General features: G+C 35.9%; 1 protein-coding gene across 1 annotated transcript in view; it reads right to left on the bottom strand.

Moving 5' to 3' along the window:
• Window positions 1-16,159, bottom strand: part of LRP1B (LDL receptor related protein 1B) — a 1,749,164-nt gene that overhangs the window by 778,164 nt on the left and 954,841 nt on the right. The window lies entirely within an intron of this gene.

The following is a 16,159-nucleotide window of genomic DNA, read 5'->3' as shown; positions in this document are numbered from 1 at the left end:
ATTAGATTTCAAAATAAAAATTTACCCAGTGAAATTAAAAGACCTCCATTCCTAAACTTAGATAACCATTACAAAAAAAAAAAAAATTAGAATTACAGTAGAAAAAAATTTTTTAAAAGAGATAATTATCCAATCTGATGGGTTACTAAATTTAAAAGTAAGATTGTCATAGGAAGATCAGATAATCAAGACTGATTGCCAAAAAAAAAAAAAAAAGTAGGACTCATCAGAGAAAAATATAATTGCCAAACAGTTCATCATAGCAATTTGGGGCAGCTTACTAATATTTCCCAGAAGAAAGTGTTACTATTTCTATTTCATGTATGGTAAAAATAATTCACTTATGAGTCCCTGGGTGGTACAAACGGCTAACATGCCTGGCTGCTAACCGAAAGGTTGGAGGTTCAAGTCTACCCAGAGATAACTCAGAAGCAAGTCCCTGAGACCTACTTCCAAAAAATCAGCCATTAAAAACTGTATGGAGCCTAGTTTTGCCCTGACAACATGGGGTTGCCATAATTTGAAACTGACCCCTCAAAGGCAGCTGGTGGTAGTAGTAGAAGCAAAGGCTTTTGCCTGTGGCAATAATTTGATTTCTCAGTCTGCTACTTTAGCAACTAATGAAAATAAAAGAACATTAAATATATATATATATATATATATATATACACAGTGAAATTAAAAGACCTCCATTCCTAAACTTTAGATAACCATTACAAAAAAAAAAAAAAATTAGAATTATAGTGTGTGTGTGTGTGTGTGTGTGTGTATCTCACATGCAAAAGCTGGGAAGAATAAGAAAGACCAAAGAAAAATTGATGCCTTTGAATTACAGTGTTGGAGAAGAATATTGAACATACCATGGACTGTCAGAAGAATGAACAAATCTGTTTTGAAAGAAGTACAGCTAGGTTGCTCCAAAGAGGGAAGGATGGCAAGACTTCATCTCACATATTCTGGACATGTTATCAGGAGGGTTCAGGCCCTGAAGAGGGACATCGTGTTTCACAAAGCAGAGGGTCAGCGAAAAAGAGGAAGATGCTCCATGAGATGGATTGACACAGTGGCTGCGACAATGGGTTCAAGCATAACAATGATCAAGAGGAGGGCGTAGGACCAAACAGAGTGTCATTCTGTTGTACATAGGGTTTCTATGAGTTAGATCAGACTTGACAGATTCTAACAACATTTGTTTTTCTAAATTTCTTCTTGCCATCGTGGTGTTTCACTACAGTGTTTCTGTATTTGTTTTCACCAATGTCTTCAGTGCAGCTTGGACTTCTTTCTTCAGTACCACAGGTTCTTGACCATATGCTACATCCTGAAATGATTAAACATTAACCAGTTCTTTTTGGTACAGTGACTCTGTGTAATCCTTCCAACTTTCTGCGCTGTTCAGTATTTTGCCATAAAATATTTCACTATTGCAATTCTGGGTTTGAATTTTTTCTTCAGTTCTTTCAGCCTGAGAAATATCAAGTGTATGCTTCCCTTTTTGTTTCCTAACTCCAAGTCTTTGCACATTTCATTCTTCTACTTTGTCTTCTTGAACCACTCTTTGGAATCTTCAACTCTTTGACTTCATCGTTTCTGCCTTTTGCTTTAGCTATTTGATGTTCAAGAGCAAGATTCACAGTCTCTTGTGACATCCATTTTGGTCTTTTCTTTCTTTCCTGTCTTTTTGATGACCTCTTGCTTTCTTCATGTATTTTTTCCTTGATGTAGTTCTACAACTCATCTGGTCTTTGGTTGTTACTCTTCCATGCATTGAATCTATTCTTGAGATGGTCTCTAAAGTCAAGTGGGATATACTCAAGGTCATATTTTGACTCTAGTGGACTTGTTCTAATGTTCTTCAGCTTCAACTTGAACTTGCATATGAGCAATTGATGGTCTGTTCCATAGTCAGCCCCAGGCCTTGTTCTGACTGATGATATTGAGCTTTTCCATCATCTTTTTTCCACAGATATAGTCGATTTGATTCCTATGTATTCCATCTGGCAAGGTCCATGTGTATAGTCTCCATTTATGTTGGTGAAAAAAAGTATTTGCAATGAAGAATTTATTGGTCTTGCAAAATTCTATCACGCCATCTCTGGCATCATTTCTATCACCAATGCCATGTTTTCCAATGATCAATCCTTTTTTGTTTCCAGCTTTCATATCCAATCACCAGTAATTATCAATGCATCCTGGTTGCATATTCAATCAATTTTAGATTGCAGAAGTTGGTAAAAATCTTCAGTTTCTTCATCTTTGACCTTAGTGGTTGGTGCATAAATTTGAAGAGTCATATTAACAGGTCTTCCTTGTAGGCATATGGATATTATCCTAACACTGACAGCTTTGCACTTCATGATTGATCTTAAAATATTCTTTTTTGATGATGAATAAAACACCACTCCTCTTCAATTTGTCATTGCTGGCATAGTAGACCATATGATTGTCTCATTTAAAATGACCAGTACCAGTGCATTTCAGCTCACTAATGCCTAGGATATCAATGTTTATGCATTCCATTTCATTTTTGAAGATTTCCAATTTTCCTAGATTCACACTTCCTAAATTTCACATTCTGATTATTAATAGATGTTTGCAGCTGTTCCTGCTCATTTTGAGTCATGCCACATCAGCCAATAAAGGTCTTGAAAGCTTGACTCCATCTTCATCATTAAGGTTGACTCTACTTTGAGGAGGCAGCACTTTCCTGGTCATTTTTTGAGTGCCTTCCAACCTGACGGCCTCATCTTCCAGCTCTATACCAGGCAATGTTCCATTGCTATTCATAAGGTTTTCACAGGCTAATTTTTTTTTTTTTTCTTTATTCACAAGTAGACCACCAGGTCCTTCTTCCTAGCCTGTCTTAGTCTGGAAGCTCAGCTGAAACCTGTCCACCATGGGTGACTCTACTGATATTTGAATACCCATGGCATAGCTTCCAGCATTGCAGCAACATGCAAGGCCCTACAGTAAGACACACTGACAGATATGTGGAAGATATGTACATATACATATGAATAAATCAATAATTCACTTAGTGTTTACACAATATGCTCAGTGCCAGACCTTTTAGCTCCCCAGGAGAATATCATGGTGTTGTAAATCTTTACACATAACAACTCATTTAATAGACATTGAGAGGGAGAGAAGGAGGAGGAGGAGAAAAATAAACTAGTGCCATTGACTCTTTGTCATAAGGATAAAAGTAACTGAAACATTGAGATAGATCTGTGGTTCAAGTTCCTTAAAGTTGCACTCCTGATAGGTGCAGCCAAAAGACAATCAGTAGCAAGAAAGCTTTTTTCTTTCTAAAACAACTGACTTAGAATCAGAATATATTTGGTGTAAGAGACCACACCCTTTTCAAATTGTATTCTGCAGGTTGTCTCAGTGCTGTTAAGGATGGGTGGGTAGAGGATGTTGGCTAGGCAGCCTGGGTTTTGGTTGCCCACCCTCCACCAACCAAATCAACTTACCTTTTTCTTATCGATTTATACAGCTTTTTATTTAGCTATCTATACATTTAATTTTGGAGTTTTGAGCACAATTTTATATTGCTAAAACATATATTCCTCTTATTTTAAAAAAGACAAAGTGAAAACCATGATTTATGTCTACTCATTTTAGCCCTAAGTAAAGTGAAACTCAGAAACTTTAGGCTTACTTAAGGTATATGTACCTCTTTAACAAAAAACAAGTCTTAGGATTCAGTTCTCTAACTCTCCATCCAACACTCTTATCTCTTTTGACTTATTACTTCCCTGTTTCATTTTCACTTACCATCGTAATTATACCTAAACTGTTATTTTACTCCATGCTATAGATTGAATTATTTCCCAAAAATAAGGGTGTAAGTCCTAACCCCTGTAACTGTAAATATGACTGTATTTGGAACTGGGATTTTATTTTATTATGTTAATGAGGTAATAGAAGAGTAGGGTGGGTCTGAAACCTAGTCACTTCTGAGTTATAAAAAGAGATTAGACAAAGATACACATAATGGGGGAAGACAGACACGAAGAAATGCCAAGGAACTCCCAGAGCTACCAAAAGGGAAGCACCCTCTCTTAGAGCTGATGCTCTTGTTTGGACTTCTAATTTGTAAAACTGTGAGACAAAAAATTTCTATTCTCTGAAGCCACCCTTGTGTGACATTTTTTTGTTACTGCAGCACTAAATAACTAAGAAACTTCACTGGTATCTTAGCGTATATTAAAATTAAAAGCTAAATGTTCCTCACAGATTATTTTATTATGTAAAGTAGTACTACCTCATGTTTATCAGAAATGTGTCTCTTTCTAGATTTTTAGTATTTGGTTCATAAGTTTAGTTCATACCTGCCTCTCCATCATGATTTTATAATGCTAGAAATTTCAATCATTTATAATTTTTTATCTTATCTTTAAATTCTATATCACGATCAACTTTTAATTTATTTTATAGGGCAGATTAGACCAAGATTCATGTAATTATTTTAGTCACAGTTTTTTAGGTCTATTCCTAATCATTTATTTTTAAGTGTTAAAGACTTTATATCGTAGCCCAAGCAGTGGTTACCTTAAAAAAACAGGTTAGTGGGCATGTTCTTAGTACTTTGACCAGTGAAGCACATTGGTGAAAGTATCTTTAGGAAATAAAAATTTTAAATGACACTGCTATAACCCCTAGAATAGTTCATATTCTTCTTTAAAAACTGTAATATTTGGAAGTTAAAGGCTTATATTAATACATAGTTCTTGGCAAGTCATAAATAACTGTAATTAATAATAAAATGGAAACAAAGTGACTTGCATGCTAGTTTAATATAGTGTCGAGACATATCTTATGTGGCATACTCAAAGTACTAGCTTAAATTAGAATCAGTGGCTAGCATATTCATCATCATTCTTAAAATGGTAAAATAATGAGAACTCTCCCTGGAGTGTAGCAGGGCTGGGGAAAGAGAGTCAGCCAACCTGACCAACAATTGTTATACAGTCAGCAGACTGTATATCTGTCATGTGATAATTAAGTCAGATAATAGCCACCTTTAGCATTGGTAACTTACCACTGGACAAGGTAAATTGATATTATTTTGCAAAAACATATTAAGAAAAATGTTGGCCTCGTACCAGATCTGGTGGACACAGCATTGCTGATTATCTGCTCTTTTACTTTTAAAAAACAAATTTATTTGTATAATTTTGGCTTTGAGTACATTCACCTGACACATTGGCATGTAAATAGAAATCATCTGAAAACTGAACAAATCTTTATTAAGTTTTATGACTAGGACTTGACTTGAAATAAGAATTTTAAAATAAATTTAGCATTTTGAAAATAAAAATATAATCAAAACATAATTATGATTCAAAGAAAGAAGTAGAAAAGAAATAACCACTAATGTTTGAGATAAAAGACCATATTACTCAGCAAATATCTTCACATATAAGAAGTACCAAAAAGAAAAGTGAAAATGCCCATGTATTATTTAATCAATACTTGTAAAAATGTTTTCTTTTGTTGCCTGATAAAATAATAAATTTTTATGTTTATATTTCAAGAATCAACATGAATGGTACCAAAAATATATTTTCCTCCTTAGATGAATAATAAGTGTTTAATGTTCAGAAGATGTGTGGAACATATAAATCAGGGACTTTAAACAAATTGATTCAAGTTATATGCAAATGAGTAAACAACTAAATGCCCACTCTAAGATCATGACGAGAGCTAATTAAAAAATGTTAGATCTTTTAGGGTCAATAATAGGTTAAATCATATTATTTAATCTCTCCTCTATAAATTTAGCAGCATATTAGCCAACATCAGAAGTTTTACTAGTAAAAGATAAATCACCACCTACAGGTGAAAACTTCAGATATTTGGCAAGAATTCACTGGATGGAAAATTTGTCAACGTGACCTTTACGATTGTTTCGAACTTTCAGATTGTTGCTTCAAAATATGGCCAAAAAATAATCTAGAAATGAGTTCTCAATAGGTAAAAAAAATTCTCAGAATAAATTAAAAAAAAAAAATGTAAAACTCAATGCATCTTCAATCTCTTACGAAAATGAGAGGCCTACACCTTCTACTATAATGAAAACTACACACATACAAGGGTAAGTCAAAAAGTATTGCTGCAAAATCTTAGAAACCTTTATTAAACAAAAATATCAAATTGTGAAGCTATTGTTTCTTGACTCATCCTCAGTCTAGATCTACACACTTCTAAAGGCAGTGTTTCCATCTCTCTAACCTTTCCCTAAAGAATTCTATGCTCTTTGATTTATACAGTGTCAAAACGGTAGTTTTGGTATCCTTGAGGACGAAAATCATGTTTCTTTTAAGCGTTCTTTGAGGTTTATGAAAAAGAGGTCTGAAGGAGCAAGGTCAGGCTGTAGGGTAGACGGGTAAGGTTTCCCAAAGAAATATTCCTACTACAGCCCTTGCTACCCTCAAAGAACAAGCAAGTGCATTGTCATGATGGAAAGAAATTCCTTGGACCAATTTCCTGAACTTTTCCTCACTAATGCAGTTTTCAATTTTCTTAAAATTCCTTCATAATAAGCCCCTGTGATATCCTCAGTAGTCCGAGAAAATCTATCAAGATTACTCCTTTGGAATACAAAAAAAAAAAAAAAACAGTCGCCAAAACCTTCTGAGTGGTCTTCTCTCTCTTGGCTCATCTTTGGGTCTTCCTGACCTTCCTTAAAATATTTGATCCATCTAAAAACTGTCGTTTTATGTGGGGCAGCATTCCCATAAACTTGTTGGAAAGTGTCAATGATTTGGGGAGATGTCCACTTCAGTTTTGTTAAAAGCATGATATTAGCCCTGACCTCAAAATTGTTTTTTTCCATGGCAAAAAAGTACTCCCTTTTTTTTTTGAAGAAATCCTAATGAGACTAAGACAAGCGTATTGCTGAGAGAACTTGTCTGCAGCCATCCAGTAATCACAGAGACATGTTTAAATACATTTTGTTTGGAGTAAACCTGTGCATGTATAGACTGGAACCCTAGTAGCAATATTTTTTGATTTACCCTGGTACACACATATAATGCACGTATTTTCTTAATTCCACATTGGATCTAATTTATACATATAACTTACTTAGTTAAATCATTTCTCTTGGCAACTTTGCAGTCTTACTTAGTTCATGGGACTTAAAGGCAAATACTGACTATATGGGGGAAAAATAGGAACTAGGAGAAAGCAGAGGTCAAATTATGAGAGAAGGCCATTCATTAATTGAAGGGAAACACATAAGGTAGTAAAAGTTACTAACATTTTCATTCTTGTTTTCTTCTCAACGTGGCATTGTGGCCTTGGGTAAAACACTCAGCCACTATGATCCCTGACTTTTGGTTTGTAAAATGATCTTTCAGGTTCTATAAGTCCTAAAGTTCAAGATGTCAGAAGAAACACTGAAAGCATTCAACACCCTGAAAGCATTTAATGTAGTGAGAAATAGGGTTCGCCATCTGAATAACTCCTAGGGTTATCATACCATTCCAACAGAACACAGTAACTGATTTTCAGGGGAAAAATAAAATGATAAAACTAGTTTACAAATGTTGAAATTATCCTGACTTGTTTTGCTTAATAATTCAGTGAAATGTACATTTAGAAAGAGTCCCATTTCATGGATTGAATTAAGTCCCCTCAAAATTATGTGTCAATTTGGCTAGACCATGATTCCCAGTATTGTGTGGTTGTCCACCATTCTGTGATCTGATATGATTATTTTAGGTGTTGTAAATCCTAACCTCTATGATGTTAATGAGGCAGGATTAGAGGCAGTTATATAAAGAGGCAGGACTCAATCTAAAGGATTAGGCTGTATCTTGAGCCAATCTCTTTGAGATATAAAAGAGAGCAGCAAGCAGAGAGGAGTGGAACCTTATTCCACCAAGAAAGAAGTACCAGGAGTGGAGCATGTCTTTGGACCTGGGGTCCCTGAGCTGAGAAGCTCCTAGACCAGGGGAAGATTGATGACAAAGACCTTCTCCCAGAGCCAGCAGAGAGAAAAGGCTTCAGACTTCTAGCCTCCTAAACTGTGAGAGAGTAAATTTCTGTTTGTTAAAGCCATCTACCTGTGGTATTTCTGTTACAGCAGCACTAGATAACTAAGACACCCATTAAAAAATTTAAGTCTAATGTAGGTCCCCTTTCTTTTCACTAATGTAGGAAAATACCCTATCTGTGGATACAGTATTTTAATTTCATAGTATCCTACCTCCAATGGTGATAGAGAAATGAAGCCTAACATTATTCAATATACTTTTCCTCCTAAACATAAGACACTTAAAATATTTAACATTTTTTCCTGTCTTTCCCTATTAGCATTAATTAAAAAGTTGAGAATAGTGTCTGAAGATTTGTTTGTTTGTGGATGCTTGGTCTGTTGAAATACCATTATAAATTCTTATGTTTGACAAAGGTTTTAACATCATACATAATCTTTTCTTTCTTGACTTTGCATAAATATTCTTTGACTTTGGATTTTCTTTGAGATGCAAATTGTAGGACATTTGAAAAGATTACCCGATTAACTCTAAAAAAAGAAAAATTATGAACCAAAAGGGCTAACATTTTATCACATTACTATTACAGCAAAGGAAAGAAAACTATATTTTATCTCAGTAGTTACTTCAACCTCATAGAATATTTAATATGGATTAATGGACTGTGAAAAAGCCTCCTATTGTTGCAGGTGGTATGTTCAATTTATCTATTATATCTTTCACTTAGAATTTATTGCCAGGTTAAATGTATGCTATTATGTAAATTGCTGTAATTTTCTCTCTCTCAGGTGTAATCATGGCTGGTATGTTACTTATATTTATCCAGTATACAAAGTATTAAAAGGATGTTTTTCAGTGAGGTAGCATTCAGATCCAATATATGTTCTTTCATGTCTGGCAAAATCTGTCTAACCTAGGAATTTTTCTAGAACTCCTTCACCTTCCCTCCTAAAAAAACAAAACAAAAAATCTCTTAAGCAACTGATTATTAAAGTTTCAAAATATAGTTGCCATGATTTGAGATCATGTTGTCAACATTTTATGTAGATGAATTCGATCTTCACAATTAAGTATGGAGAAAACGTACAGGAGAATCAAATTAAAATAAATGACAAGGTAAGAATATTGTAGGGATTTAAGGCTAGAAAAGCATTATTTTAACATGAATGAGAGAATACTAATTATTTTACTGACTATATGAAATGTAATAATTGAGAACTAGGAGAAAGCAGAGGGCAAATCATTGGAGAAGGGCATTAATTGGAGAAAAACATGTAAGTGAGTAAAGCTACTACTACTATTAGTATTGACTGAGTATTAGCCCTATAGATACATTAACTCTACTCTTCACCAGACTAAACCAAACCAAACCAGTTGAATAGAACTGCCCCATAGGGTTCCTAGGGAGCGGCTAGTGGATTGGAACTGTTGACCTTTTGGTTCACGGCCAATCTCTCTCTTAACCACTGTGACACCAGGGCTCCAACTAATCTTCATAGTAATCTTCATAGTAGCCTGCAATTATTGCTGCTAACCCCAATTTGCGAATAAGATACTTATCTTGCCTGAGGACACACTGCATAACTAGCATGTGGCAGGGTTAAAATTTGAATACTGGGTGGACTGATTTCTAAACATGTTTTCACTATATTATGCTGATCACTCCAATACATGTAAAAATAATATTACAGTTAGAGAGAATTTTAGAAATATTAAAAATTTAATTCTTCTTTTTGTGGTTCATGACTTCCATTTAAACTCTAAATCTAACTTTGACCTACACTAATATGTACACAAGTATTGTTATGGAGAATGGCGCTGCTTTTTTATTTTGCAAATTTTAAGACTATTCTCTGGGAGTAATAAGTAATGTTTCTAGGTTGTGATATTAATGGCTCCTGAGAGATAATACTTATAAAGGATAGATTTCAAAAGATCCAATAAAATAAATAAACTTTGGGAAAAAAATCATTACAGACCAGTGTACCTATCATTTTCTAGGCCAATGATTTCATCTTCATTTTGTCACTCTTTCGTAGTTGCTACACGTAAGCTTCATTTTATGTGTCACATATGATGTCTCATATAAACAACATAGGCTCTGAAAGACAGATTCTGGGTTCAAATCCTGACCTCATCACCGATTAATATGTGACCTTGGAAAGTTACTTAACATCACTGACATCAGAGTACTAAATTTGTAACATATAGAGAAAAAGCAACTTCAAAATGTTCATTTATTCAAATTATTTTATTGAGAACTTTATACCAGTGTTCTAAGTCTTAGAGATGTATTATCCAGAATGAATAAATGAATGTGTGGTTGTCCACCATTCTGTGATCTGATATGATTATTTTAGGTGTTGTAAATCCTAACCTCTATGATGTTAATGAGGCAGGATTAGAGGCAGTTATATAAAGAGGCAGGACTCAATCTAAAGGATTAGGCTGTATCTTGAGCCAATCTCTTTGAGATATAAAAGAGAGCAGCAAGCAGAGAGGAGTGGAACCTTATTCCACCAAGAAAGAAGTACCAGGAGTGGAGCATGTCTTTGCATTTAGCATTTAACCTTTTTGTGAACCAATTATTTTCTGCTTTGAATTTTTTGTTGATAACATATATTTTCATTCATGAGGCATGTTGAAATTTTGAGTGTGTCTGAATTTTTGGTAGGTAGTATGGATTTGTTTTTGTTGTCGTTGTTGCCCCCTCCCACAAGTCTACTGTAAGTGTTTAGTGGCACATATGAAGCCACTAATTATACCCCAGAGTCCCCACTGGGGTCTATTGGTATTTATGTGTAACAAATAAAAATTTTCAGAATTTTTATTTTTCCCATCAAAAATTCAGACACCTCATACAATACCCTGTAAAAACAGTAATTCACAGCACACACCCATTTGTTCAGTTTCAAACAACCATAAAGGCCCTGCCTGTGACAACACACCCCCTCAATGATGCAGCAGCTTCCCAGTAAACCTTGGTCCCTAGAGGCACCATGAGCAAGAAAAGGTTAAGTATTCTCTCTTCCCAGAGAGTCTACAATCTAGTAGGAAAGACATTTGCAATATAATTAAACAAGCCATTCCAGTAAATCCATGACAAATCCTACCATAGAGGCAGTACAAGCTACTATTACCACACACACAGCAGAAAGTTCTACACTAACCTTGGATGGTTAGATATTGCTCCCTATGGAAAATGATATTCAAGCTGGTAGGAATGATATGTCCATGATAAGTCAGAGTAGCAGGAGGGGAAAAAACGCTTTCAGACAGTCCCAAGAAGGAAGACTGCCATATGTGAAAATGGAAGCCCCCCGGAACTGAAAGCATATAAAGTGTTTGAGAAGCTAAAAGACTCAAATGACTGTGTTTTGGTTTCCTATGGCTGCTGTAACAAACAGCCACAAACTTGGAGGCTTACAACAGTTCTGGAGGCCAGAAGGTTGAAAACAGTTTCACTGGGCCAAAATCAAGGTGTGAGCAGGGTCATTCTCCCTCTGGAGGCTTCAGGAGAGAGCACGTTCCTTGCCTCTTCCAGCTTCTGGTGCTTGCTGGATTCCTTGGCTACAATGCTCTACTCTTGACCTCATAGTCACCTTGCCTCCACCTATTCTGTGTAATCAAATCCCCTCTGCTTTTCCTTTAGATTACTTGCCACCTGGAAAACCCAGGATGATCTCCTTGTCTCAGGATTTTTTACTTAACCATGTCTTTTGGCATAATTAGGACTTGATATCTTTGGGGGACATTTTTTTTTTCCTCTCCCTCTCTTTTTTTTTAATTGTGCTTTAAGTGAAAGTTTACAACTCAAGTCAGTCTCTCGTACAAAAACTTACACACACATTGTTATACGGCCCTAGCTGCTCTCACTACAATGTGACAGCACACTCCTTCTCTCCATCCTGTATTTCCCATGTCCATTCAACCAGCTCCTGTCCCCTCTGCCTTCTCATCTCACCTCCAGAGAAGAGCCAACCACATAGTCTCATTTGTCTACTTGAGCTAAGAAGCACACTCCTCACCAGTATCATTTTATGTCTTATAATCCAGTTTAATCTTTGTCTGAAAAGTTGGCTTTGGGAATGGTTTTAGTTTTGGGCTAACAGAGAGTCCGGGAGCCATGTCCTCTGAGGTACCTCTAGTCTCAGTCAGACCATTAAGGCTGATCTTTTTACTAGAATTTGAGGTCTGCATCATACTTTTCTCCTGCTCCATCAGGGATTGATTCTCCGTTGTGTTCCCCGTCAGGGCAATCATTGGTGGTAGCCAGGCACCATCTAGTTCTTCCAGTCTCAGACTGATGGAATCTCTGGTTTCTGAGGCCTTTACTTTCTCCTGGGCTCATATGTTCCTTGTGTCTTTGATCTTCATTCTCCTTTGCTCCAGGTGGGTTGACACCAATTGATGCATCGTGGATGGCTGCTTGCTAGCTTTTAAGACCCCAGACACCACTCACCAAAGTCGGATGCAGTACACTTTCTTAATACGCTTTATAATGCCAAATTGACCTAGATGTCTTTAAGGGATATATTTTAACCTATTATAAGCTGCAATAAGTTGTAAGATAGGAGTGGTAAAATTTCGAGATTTAAATATACGGTCCAGAGATATATTTTGAAACAGTCACATTTTGGATGACAAAATCTTGGAAGCCAAAGAGAATACTGAAAAGTATGTTAGAATGATCATAACAGAAGATACAGGGAACAATATTGTATACTTCTGTCAATACTGCAGACAAATGTTAAATGCTCAATAAAAGCCAAACGTTTTAATGCATAGATGAATGTGTAAGAAAATAAGACAAATTTTCAGGGTCCAAAAATGAAAAAGTTGCTGCAAGCCAGAATAGCAAGTGAATTACAATTGCTCTGTGAGATGTGTGTGTGTGTGTGTGTGTGTGATTTTGCCTACAAAAGCAATATAAAAAAGCTGCATTGTAAACTAAATGCTTGGGTTTTAATATCAACATTGGGCAAAAGACAATTCTTTGGGGCCATACAAAATGTGTGATTACAGTTAAGACCCCAGAATAAATTCAGGAATCTCAGAGGCTGAACCTTCAGTGCAAAGATAGATTAGATAAAATCTCTTCTCAGTACAAAGAGATGTCTTAATCTGGATTGTAAAAAAATATTTGCACTTAAATTTTTGTCGTCATGAGACTATATCACAAGTTCTACTTTCCATAGTCCAGGAGGCTCCAAGTTGAAAAATTAAGGTAACAAATAGTCTGAGGCATGTAATATTTCAGAGTAGTAAAGTGCTCTGGGAAGATATGAAGCCAATAGAGACATGGTAAGTCAGACCTTATTAGATTTCCACAGGAGAGGCAAAATATCAAAGACAGGCTGAAAATCCAGAAATTAAAAAAAAAAAAAAAATAGCTTAGTTAAATTCAGCAGACTTAACAAATAGCAAAGGAGCTGTGATGATATAGTGGTCAAGTGGCCACTTAGTGGGAGAGAAATGTAGCAGTCTGCTTCTGTAAAGTTTACATCCCTGGGAACCCTATGAGGCAGTGCTACTCTGTCCTGTGGGTTCAATATGAGTCAGAATTGACTCAAGAGCAATGGATTTGGTTGTTTGGAACACATAGCAGGATTACACTCACAAAATATTCAGATAATTGTAAAATATCTAACTCATTGCTGTTGAGCCAATTCAGACTCACAATGATCCTGTAGATATCTAGCAGAGGGAATAAATTGAAATCTAATAACCAAAATAAACCAAACCCACTACCATCTAGTCGATTCCGACTCATAGCAACCCTATAGGACAGAGTAGAACTGCCCCATAGAGTTTCCAAGGAGCGCCGGGTGGACTCAAACTGCTAACCCTTTGGTTAGCAGCTCTAATCTAATCTAACAGATACCATAAAATAAATGTTATTTTATTTAAAAGATAAAGAAGAAAAAAGTAAAATGACAGTCAGAAAAAAATGGGAAGATTTAAAAAGGAAATAAATAATATATTCAGAAATGAAAACTAGAGTCTTAGAAACTGCATGAATGGGTTAAATTAGAGATTAGTACACTTAAAGAGAGAATTACTGAACTGGAAGCCAGATCTGCAGAAATTTCCCAGGATGCATCTTGGCAATTAAAAATAATTCAAAAGAGGTTAAGTATCCTGGAGGATGGAATAAAAAGATCCAGTATTAAACTAGTAGAAATTCCAGAAACACGGAAGAGAGAAAAGGGGATAGGCAATACTAGAAGAGATAATTCCTTTGAGTTTCTCAGAAATTATGAAAGAAATGATGTTAGGTTCTGGAAGCATAATAAAGATAAGTAAAAATAAATTAATACGTAGAAACACTGTAGTGAAATATCACAATGGCAAGGAGAAACTTATAAAACCTGAATGTTGTTGTTGTTAGTGGTCATGGAGTCGATTCTGATTCATAGCAATCCCATGTTTGCAGAGTAGAACTGCTGCAAAGGGCTTTCAAGGGTGTGACCTTTCGGAAGCCGATCATTAGGTTTGTCTTCCGAGGAGCCTCTGGGTGGGTTCAAACTGCCGGCCTTTCAGATAGTAGTGCAGTGCTTAACTGTTTGTGCCACCCAGGGTCCCAAAGCCTGAATAAACATTTAACTCTTCAGAATACTGATTTGGGAGTGATAAATCTTCTCTCCCTCCACCAAAAAAAAAAAAAAAAAAGTAGGGGAATGAGGACAAAGAAAAGAGTGAAAGAATATCTGAGGGCTAGGCAGAGACAGAGGAGCTAGACAAAAATGTAAGAGGGAAGCAAAGAAATACACTGTCACTGAAGACAAGATGAGGACAGGTTTCAAGGAGAACGGGTTTCAAGAAGGACAGCAGTGTTGAGGGCTGTTGAGATGACAACTTAGATAAGAACAAAAGTGGGCTACTCATATTTAATTAAAAAATATTCCATGTTGAGTTTGGCAAGGGCAGTTTTTATAGAGCAGTATGGGAAGAAAATAAGATCTAACCTATAAAGATGAATACACAAATTTTATGCAAATTTTTCAAGAAATTTGACTGTGAAGAGGGGATGAATTAATGTGACAATGGTGCAAACAGTTTGTGTTCAACTACTAACCTAAAGGTTGGCAGTTCAAACCCACCCAGCAGCATTGTGGAAAAAAGGGCTGGCAGTCTGCTTCTGTAAAGATTACAGCCAAGAAAACCCTCTGTAGCACACAAGTTTGCCATAAGTCAGAATTGACTCTACATGTCATAGATTGAATTGTGTCCCCCAACAATATATGTATCAATTTGGCTAGGCCATGATTCCCAGTATTATGTGATTGTCCACCATTTTGTCATCTGATATGATTTTCCTATGTGTTGTAAATCCTACCTCTGTGATGTTAATGAGGTGGGATAGGAGGCAGTTATGTTAATGAGGAAGGACTCAATCTACAAAATTCTGTCTCAAGCCAATTTGTTTTGAGATATAAAAGAGAAAAAAGAGCAGAGAGACATGGGTGCTTCATACTACAAAGAAAGTAGCACCTGGAGCAAAACACGCCCTTTGGACCTGGGGTTCCTGTTTAAGAAGCTCCTAGTACAGGGGAAGACTCATGACAAAGACTTTCCTCCAGAGCTGACAAAGAAAGCATTCCCCTGGAGCTGATGCCCTGAATTTGGACTTCTAGCTTACTAGACTATGAGAGAACAAACTTCTGTTTGTCAAACCATCCACTTGTGGTATTTCTGTTACAGCAGCACTGGATAACTAAGACACTACAGCAATGAGTTTTAATGAGATATATGGTATCAATGTAGAGTTATGTCAGCAGTAATCTTTTTTAAGAGGGAGAAGTTTGAATATATATGAACGTTGATGGGAAGAAAGCAGCCAAGTGAGAGAAATTAAAAATATAAGAGAAGCACATGAGAAAGTAAGAGAGGATGGAATCCAGCATTCAGGTTATAAGGATAAGCCTTACTTTGTAGAAAGAACAACACCCCTTCCATTCTGTTAGGAGAAGGTGTCTACAGGGGTAGGCATATGTGTATTGTTAAAACCACATAGTATGTCTTTTTTTTTTTGCATATTTGGGGACATCAAAAGAATCTCTAAATCCAAAGACATGGATTTATATCCAACAGTTGTAGGTATCCAAGGAAATTAAAATGATTAGTTCCAAAATAAACCTACATTTAAT

This window comes from Loxodonta africana, chromosome 6, assembly GCF_030014295.1.
Source record: "Loxodonta africana isolate mLoxAfr1 chromosome 6, mLoxAfr1.hap2, whole genome shotgun sequence".
In the NCBI taxonomy this organism is placed as follows: Eukaryota; Metazoa; Chordata; class Mammalia; order Proboscidea; family Elephantidae; genus Loxodonta; species Loxodonta africana.
The sequence above is the reverse complement of the archived record's forward strand: the minus strand, read 5'-3'. Positions and strand labels throughout refer to the sequence as shown.